Source organism: Podarcis muralis, chromosome 9 (assembly GCF_964188315.1).
Source record: "Podarcis muralis chromosome 9, rPodMur119.hap1.1, whole genome shotgun sequence".
Lineage (NCBI taxonomy): Eukaryota > Metazoa > Chordata > Lepidosauria > Squamata > Lacertidae > Podarcis > Podarcis muralis.
In genome coordinates, this window is record NC_135663.1 from 45,737,795 (window position 1) to 45,746,904 (window position 9,110).

Sequence of the window (9,110 nt, forward strand, 5' to 3'; positions counted from 1 at the left end):
GGCCCGCTGCCAATCCTTGGAACCCTCAAGCCCAGCTCCTCTTCCTCACAGTTACTGCCTCTTTAACTATCCTCTCTCAGCAAATGAGCAGTGGTTAAGGGAGGCAGAATGGGTCGTCTTGGGTTCTTTTCCATTTCTCATATTTCCAAACTTAGATTCGGCTCTCCACGTTTCTTTAAAATCCGCAGGCATGAAAATTCTTCAGCATTTTTATGCAGAATTCTCCTAATAAATTACATTTTTTGCATGCAGTTTTGGATAATACACAGAGCTTTGGCTGATTAATATTCTAAAAGGTAAAAGGTAAAGGTACCCCTGCCCGTACGGACCAGTCTTGCCAAACTCTAGGGTTGTGCGCTCATCTTACTCAAGAGGCCGGGGGTCAGCGCTGTCCGCAGACACTTCCGGGTCACGTGGCCAGCGTGACAAGCTGCATCTAGCGAGCCAGCGCAGCACACGGAACGCTGTTTACCTTCCCGCTGGTAAGCGGTCCCTATTTATCTACTTGCACCCGGGGGTGCTTTCGAACTGCTAGGTTGGCAGGCGCTGGGACCGAACGATGGGAGCGCACCCCGCTGCGGGGATTCAAACCGCCGACCATGCGATCGGCAAGTCCTAGGCGCTGAGGTTTTACCCGCGGCGCCACCCGCGTCCCAAAAGGCTTCCTCGTGGCCCGTACGGGGACCGAACCCACGACCTTGGCATTATCAGCTAACTGAGTTGGTTATGCATGGACCTATAACACAAGCCTCTTAATTTGATAGGATCAGTCATGTTTATCTGCTGCTAACCAACTGAGCTAACCGGCCACTGATTAATATTCTACAGCCTTTTAAATGTGTCTGTGGAAAGGGGATGTTATTGATTTGTTGTTTTTGAATTATTGACTTGTGTTTTTATCTTGTATTTTATTCTGTGAACCACCCTGAGATCTTGTGATGAAGGGCAGCATACAGTGGTACCTCTGGTTACGAACTTAATTCATTCCAGAGGTCCGTTCTTAACCTGAAACCGTTCTTAACCTGAAGTACCACTTGAGCTAATGGGGCCTCCCGCTGCCAATGTGCTGATGGCGTGCGATTTGTGTTCTCATCCTAAGGTAAAGTTCTTAACCCGAGGTACGACTTCCGGGTTAGCGGAGTCTGTAACCCGAAGTGTTTGTAACCCGAGGTGTTTGTAGCCCAAGGTACCACTGTATAAATTTAATAAACAGCAGTAGCAGCAACAACAACATCTATCTATCAATTTATCCTGCCATCCATCACCTCAGTCATCTCCCTTCTTATTCCAAAGGCTGTTAAATGTAGCAAATCTCTATGTGGGCGTGCACACACACAAGAGGAAAGATATCTAGCATGACTTTTAAGTTATAGCTGCTGGTTGTGGTGTCTAAGCAAATGGTCCCATTTGACTTTGGAAAGCCAGTACAGCTTCCTAAGAAATTTAGAGTGTCGAGGGGAATAAGCAAGAAGAGAACATAGGACACAATGGTCTAGCAGCAGATAAACATGACTGATCCTATCAAATTAAGAGGCTTGTGTTATAGGTCCATGCATAACCTTTGCAGTGGGGTTATGTGGAAATGTTATCATTTCCAGCATGAAGATCCATTATCTAAAACAGGGGTCAGCAAGCTTTTTCAGCAGGGGGCTGGTCCACTGTCTGTCAGGCCTTGTGGGGGGGCCGGACTATATTTTGAAAAATAAAATAAAAATGAACAAATTCCTATGCACCACAAATAACCCAGAGATGCATTTTAAATAAAAGCACACATTCTACTCATGTAAAAACAAGCTGATTCCTGGACTGTGCGCGGGCCGGATTTAGAAGCCGATTAAGCCAGATCCAGCCCCTGGGCCTCAGTTTGCCTACCTATGATCTAAAATAATGGTTTTACCCAAATAATTTCATATTCATATGAAAAGCTCATGGGAATTATTACTATTACTATTATTTGAAATTTTATTTCTTCCTTTCACCAAATACCTTTTGAAATCTAAATGAAATCTGGAATCTGAATGTGATATTGAGCACAAGTTTCACACTTAAGCAAATGTACCACTACAGCTCTGTGCTAGAAACAGGGGCACACAGCTTCAGTGTATTCCCACAGATGCCAGCTATACCATTGCAATTAGATCCAGCAGAATTGAGATCAGAACTCAGCATGGCCTCTGAAGTTCTTTCACTAATTAAAAATTGATTTTTGGTTCTTTGTGGCTAAGACTTGTTAGAAACAACATGCAATCTTTTCACTCTCCCTCACTGTGTCCAGTGGTAAAACAATTAGCATGTGAATTGAGTCAAGAACTGACTCTGAAGCTGATTCCATGTGAAAATAGAAATACATACATGCATATATATAATTACTGTGAAATGTAACTGTCTGGTTGGCAGAAGTAGAATTTCACAGGCTTTAATATAAAGCTAGATTCAAGTTGATCCTAATTTATTTCTGCATGATTGCTCATTGATTTCTCTTTCGGTGTTTTGTTTTGTTTTGTATTGTATTGGCAATATCTTGCAGTTTATTTGACTCTTCTGTAAGTAACTGGTTTCCACTGGCCCATATAATTTAAATTTGGTATTCCTGAACAGGAGGGATAAGCAAACGCACAATTCAATTAAATTGTATCTCCTGCCTTCACGAGAAATAATCCAGCAAGAGAAAACTGTGGCCCACTTTACACAAAACAGAAGAAGATCTATGTGTCAGTAAGGGATAGGTGTGAAATCTGATACATTTTGCATTTATAGATGAACTTATGTACCTAATTTTCTCTTCCTGAAACAATATATGAGCAGAAATAGAGCCATACTTTGAAATATGTACTTCTCCAAATTCTGCATTGCGGTTATCATCTTAGGATATAGTATGGATAAAATGCATATATTAGTGAAAATAACATAACATTGAGCTTTCAATTTGCCTTCATTCTTGTGGATCTGCAGAGAGTACAGAATAGGATGCACTGAATTGTCTAACTATTAAGGATATAATGGGCCTGATCAATCAGATCAAGATTCATCTGGCTCAGTATTTTGTTTCTAAGAATCGCCAGGCAGATGTTTCTAAAACAGAGGCAGGGAACAAGTCCCACCATTTGCCATTGGCGATGTCCATCACTCATGCTGGGCTAGGCCAAGAAGTTGACACCAATTATTATATTATAAGGAAGACAGCAGAAGGCAAAAATGTGAAAGTATACAGCTCTTCTGCCTAAATGCTCCTTAGTTAACCAATTGAGAAAACATTTTTTATACGTTCTGTGGGTTTCATGCAAAGGTAGTTAATATGCAGGAGCCCTGACAAGCCAACTTACCTAGAGCGAAGGATGGAAAGCCCACCCCTAAGAATTGGCAGGGTTGGCAAAAACCAGGAAGCTAAACTGGATTGACAATTGTATTGTTCCCGTTCCTCACTAAAACTCAGGCCACTTACATTCCAGTCTCTGTGCCTATTGAACCTGATTCTGCTGGGTATTAGTTATAGTTGTGTCACAAGAAAAGGGACTAAGGTGGGGAAATGATTGAAGAAAAAGAACCTTACAAGGAAAGATAAAAATAATAGAATTCTATGCTGCAGTAATGGTACATGATGACAGATATGTTCTATACATGATGAAAAGGGCCAATTATGTTTTGAAGCTAGATGACTGCTGTGGAGATTATCTATAATTGGTCACCCTTTTGTTCTGCAATAGTATTTTCTTTTGTCTATATCACAATCGGAATGCCCCAGCAATTTTGAGAATTCCAAAATAAGTCATGGAATGATAGATTCATGAAGAAATTTGCTGCTGCTTTAGGTGTATGATTAAAAACTCTCCCCATGTGCATCCATCTCTACCGTTTCATTTGAAAATAACAGCAGCTATCAGTTGACAAAGGGCTGGGCTGAACTCCTAGGGGAAGTAATTATAGCATTGCAGAACAGAAGGTAAAATTGCCATTTGCAAGCTATTTTATTAGGCCGTCCCAAATATTTATCACAGTATTAGTGAAGGAACAATTAAATTTTATGTAGATTTTGGAATGTGCTAATAAAATTGTAAGGCAGTAAAATGCTGGAGTTTCACTAAAGCTGAAAGAAATTTACACTCCCAGCAGACTCGATTATCCAGATTCACTAGAATGCTTTTCATGGATAGAGGATATGGAAATGGAAGATTTATGTGTGTGAAATAATTCTGGACTTCCATTTTTTTTATATGAAACTATGTTTACGGAGTGCACTAAATCTGAAAAGAAGAAGCCCTCTAAACTATGGGTGTACCACATGCATATCTCACACCTTGCTGTCCTGAATAGACACACTACAGTGTTATAACAGTATGACAACTTTAAGAAACAGTGAATCATTATATATGCCTTTGTGGAACTTTGCACATACATATGAATTTAAGACCTGGCCGTGAGTGACAGTAATGAGGCCATAAATTGTTCTGCTCTTGTGCGTTTGTTTAGCAGAGTTCCCCGTCTTCTAAATCATAGGCCCACTGCTCAGTGCTCCTTCTTCTTACTTCTTTCTGAATTGCCTATCAGATATAAAAACAGCAGCTTCATTAAATTACTTCCCTGAAAGCACAAATTGCATATAGCCATCATGTAAATGGGAAATTGCATAGCTTTAATCCTCTACAATGCACTTGAGAGTTCTAACACCTATTAAATCGATATGTAACATGTTCTTTTCCCCATTAGGCATCTGAGAGCATGCAAACTATCACATTACATTTATGAAAAGCTTGTGGTATCGATCATTTTGCATATGCAGATATATTGGATGGATTGCTTCCACCGTAACTAGCAAGAGCTCGTTTGCTTTTGTAGATTAGTAGAACTGATTCTCCCCAAAAAATGATACTGCCAGATCAAATGTTGAGATGCAAACAGGCACTTTTACCACATGTTTTTGTTCACATTTATCAGTGATTACCCATGTTAGGGGGGAATATGTTCTTGAGACCTGAGCCGAAAGACATTGTTGAGCCGGGCATGAGGAACAATGGACTTTTTTTTACTTTAGACAATATGAGGAGCAAGTGCCAGACTAATTCAATAAACAGTTTATTTCTGAAATTAGAACATTATGCACAGAGGAAACATTCAGTCAGGACTAGAAATTATTTGGTTTGACAGATGGGATCAGGATAGAGGGGATCTGGTCTGAAAGGAGGAACAACGTGCTGGCTGTATGAGGAGGCTGGAAGAAGGGAAAAAGAGGCTGATGTCAAATAAGGGGAAGGGAGGGCACTAGGCACTAGATAGATAGACATGCAGGAAGCCAAATTAGATTGGAAGGCATCAAGAAGTTCATAACACTTTGCTGGGAGACAGAGTGGGTAACTCGCTTGGGGAATGGAGAAAGGAAAGAAGCTTAAGTCAGGTATTTCCTACCTAAAGTAGGTTTCTTCTTCAGGGAAAAGCTGTGCATCATCAGGAGGTTGTTCATTGGTGCCAAAGCACCTTTCACCAAGGAGCTCAACCTCACAGGTATAACCCTAGTACAGGGCAGCCCAAAACAACATTTTGGTGCCTGAGGTGAACCCCAAAATGGCACCCCACCACACCCGAGGAAGAAGAGACGAGTGAAGATCTACATCAGGAACAAGGGAGTAATGAGTAATTGACATCGGGATCTGCTGCCTCTGTGAATCCTGCTGCCTGAGGCCCCCCCTCTCCTTGCCTCATGGGTGGCCCTGCCCTGCCCTAGTACCTTGACTTGGAAATCTCCAGGACTCCTGAGTCCAGTTTTGGGCACCAGAACTTTAAGAAGAATATTGACAAGCTGGAACATGTACACAGGAGGGCAGCCAAGAGGATAAAGGATAAAGCCTTACGAGGAATGGTTGAGGGAGTTGGAGAAGAGAAGACTGAGAAGTGATATGATAGTCATAGTCAAATATCTGAAGGGCTGCCACATGGAAGATGGAGCAAGCTTGTTTCCTACTGCTCCTGACCCAAATCAGTGGATTCAGTTATAGGAAAGGAGATTGCGACTAAACCTTAGGGATAACTTTCTGATGGTAAGAGCTTTTTGACAGTGGAATGGATTACCTTGGAAGGTGGCGGACTCTCCTTCACTGGAGGTTTTAAAAACAGTGATTGGATGGCCACCTTTTCATGGATTCTTCAGCTGTGATTCCTGCACCGACCCTTTGGATCCCTTGCCCAGGAATGTATGCAAAGCACACAAGGCAAAAAGCTGCAGCATACTGTCCCCTGATCTCTGCCGACACTAATCCACAAGGAGGGATTCTCCTCAGTAGTGTGAGACTTCAGGACTCTGCAAATACTTTCCTCTCTGTTTGACCTCTTCAGCTAATCAAGCCATCATGGACAAATTCTGATTTGGCCTTTTTGAAACACCTGCCTGAGGCACTGCCACCACCAGCGGACACATTAGCACTCATTAACTTTACTTAAGGATTTGAAAGCCAAAAAGCTCCCTCATTGAGTCTGCTTTCTACCTCTTCCCTTACCCACCTCAAGTTTCAAGCTTTCCTTTTGCCTTTGTTGCTTTAAAAGTTGGATTAGTTAGTGCTGCAGGAGAGGCACATAACATCTCTTACATTCATCTCAACAGTAGCTCCATGAAATGTTTCTGTAACAACCTGCAGATTAGTCCCTGTTTAATATATATATATAATTTATCACTCTTTGTCTTTTGTAACAACAACAAGGCATTCTTTGATTCTTAGCATTGCTTATTGTCTGATTGCTAATTCCTGCTGGTATAAATGTAAGTAACCTGTGGGGACATCATGACTCTGTGGTCCTGGACACTGGTGGCTTTGCATGGACTCTTGCAAACCTTGGTCAGCCCAGCCCTGTGAACTCCAGCCTGAAATAGGATAGAAATTTAGAGTCTGGATTGCCAAGGGATCTGGGCCAGTACAGAGAGAATGCCGTAGGATTAGGGTATGTCATTTTAGGGGGTGAAAGTTTATTTTTGCAGATTTCTTCCCAGGGAACTCTGGGAATTAGTTTTGGGAGGTAAATAGGGGGCTTCTAACAACTCTTAGCTCCCTTAACAAACTGCAGTTCCCAGAATGCTTTGGGGGAGCGATGCATATTTAAAGTGGTGTGATATTAGTTTAAATGTATAGTGCAGATGCGGTCAGAAGTTTGTGGGTATCTCCAGTGAGGCATTTGCTTTTGCGTCTCCCTCCAGCATTAGTGCTGTCACGGCATCATTTTACCAGATTTTGATGTGTTTTCCAAAAACTTGGAATAGAAACCCATACAAAAGAGCTGGTGCCAATCTGAAATATGGCACTCAGTTTCAAGAGCTATGGTATGGCTTTCTTTTCCACAGGAGGGCAGCATTGTACCAAAAAGAGGCACCAGGGACTTACAGATGTGCAGTTTTGATTCATAAGAATGATTATTCACTATAAATATGAAGGGAGCTGGTCTCTGAAACTAGTCTAATAAATCTAGGGGTTAATAATGTTTTAGTCAGATGATCACTAGGGTCCATAATCACTGCTCTTGATTCATTTATCTTTCTTTAAATCCTATATTGATTTTCACCAAGAATGCAACTAAGAAGGAACTTTCATCAAACTCTTTCCCTCTGGTTTGTAATCTATCCAGATTATCTGTTCTGCTATTAGCAGTTTCCCAGAAGAGTTAACCCTTAGTGTTATAATTTGCAATATTCTTGAAAGGTCACCTTTTGCATTTCTGTATTTTTTCATATTAAAAGTATTGCTGCTTTATGGAGTATGTGGAAAAGAAGAGTTCTGGGGACTGAGGTGCCTGCCAAGTGTATACAGCACGTTTGGCTTCTGGCCTACCTCTCCTTTCTTCTTCCTCCCACTATTAAAGGAGCATTTTCTCTTTTGCCAGCAAGGTAAACACACTTCCCTTCCTTGTCTCAGCGGGCCACTGCTCTAGATGGAGAGGGACAGGGGGAGAAGGACAACTTCTGTATATTAATTATGGAGAACTGGCAGCATGAAGCGTGGCAGTTTTGGAGGCCATTTTACGAAAATAAAGAAAACTAAGCAGGCAATTAAATTTTGTTTAGAGTGTATTACAGGCTGGGAGTTTCTCATTAAAATGGATTTGAGAGCAATTGTAGATTCTGGCACACACTTTCCATTGAGCCATAACAATTCTTTGTTTGTTTGTTTGCTTTTGTTCCCTTATGGAGATTTTAAAGAGAGAGAGAGAGAGAATCCAAGGATAACAGTGAATTAAGTATGCCTAAGAGCAACATATTCAGTTTGATAGGTTTTTCTTAGTGATGGTCAAGGTTGTTGCGTGCTTGCGTTGTTCAAAGGTGTCAATCCTTCTGGCTGGATTTCTTTGCCAATTAGGATGTTGTAGGAAATTAAATGAGATCCTTATAGTCAGTTGCCCTCTGCTTGATTCCTTCAAGGAGAATTGGGGCAGGAAACGCAGCCGAACTCAAGAGGACTGCCTGCTCTGCTTTTGCTTGCACCTGTCCCTCGCCTGACCACCTGCCCCTCAGGCCCAAGACTTACTCTGTGACTAAGGCTAGGCAAACAGGGATGGCACCAGCTCTGCAGTGGCTGCTTAGATGAGAAAGACCAGTCTGGCCTTCTCTTCCTTTCCCCATGATTCTTTCAGCAGTTAAAGATGTTGTCCAGTTTGTTGCTGTGGTGTCTTCTGTGGGGGCTCCCACCTATAGCTCCCATCCTCCCCAGTGTATAATACCAATGACTGGCGATAATGGGAATTATACTTCAACTCCAATGGCCCCAAGAAGAAGGAGAGTGAAGGCACTGCCTTCTTCAGGGCTGGCCCTACCATTAGGCAATGTTAATCGGCTGCCTCAGACAGCAGATTTTAAATGTCATGAGAAGGCAGCAAAAAGTTAATTTGTTATTATTGTATTTTTACTGCAAGGGAGGAAGAAGGGTCTGCCTCAAGATCCAAAATAATTTGGCTGGCCTTGGGTCTTAAACACTTTGAAAGGGGCATCATTTGCTGCTCTGCTTCAAGAAGCAAAGTATCTGGGGCTGCTCCTAGTCTTTCTTCTTTTTAATTCTGAAGAAAGGACAGGGGGAGCCTTTTTCTCTCTAACAGTAGTCCTCTTCCATCCAAGGAGCCACTGCACTACCAGACCTTATGTT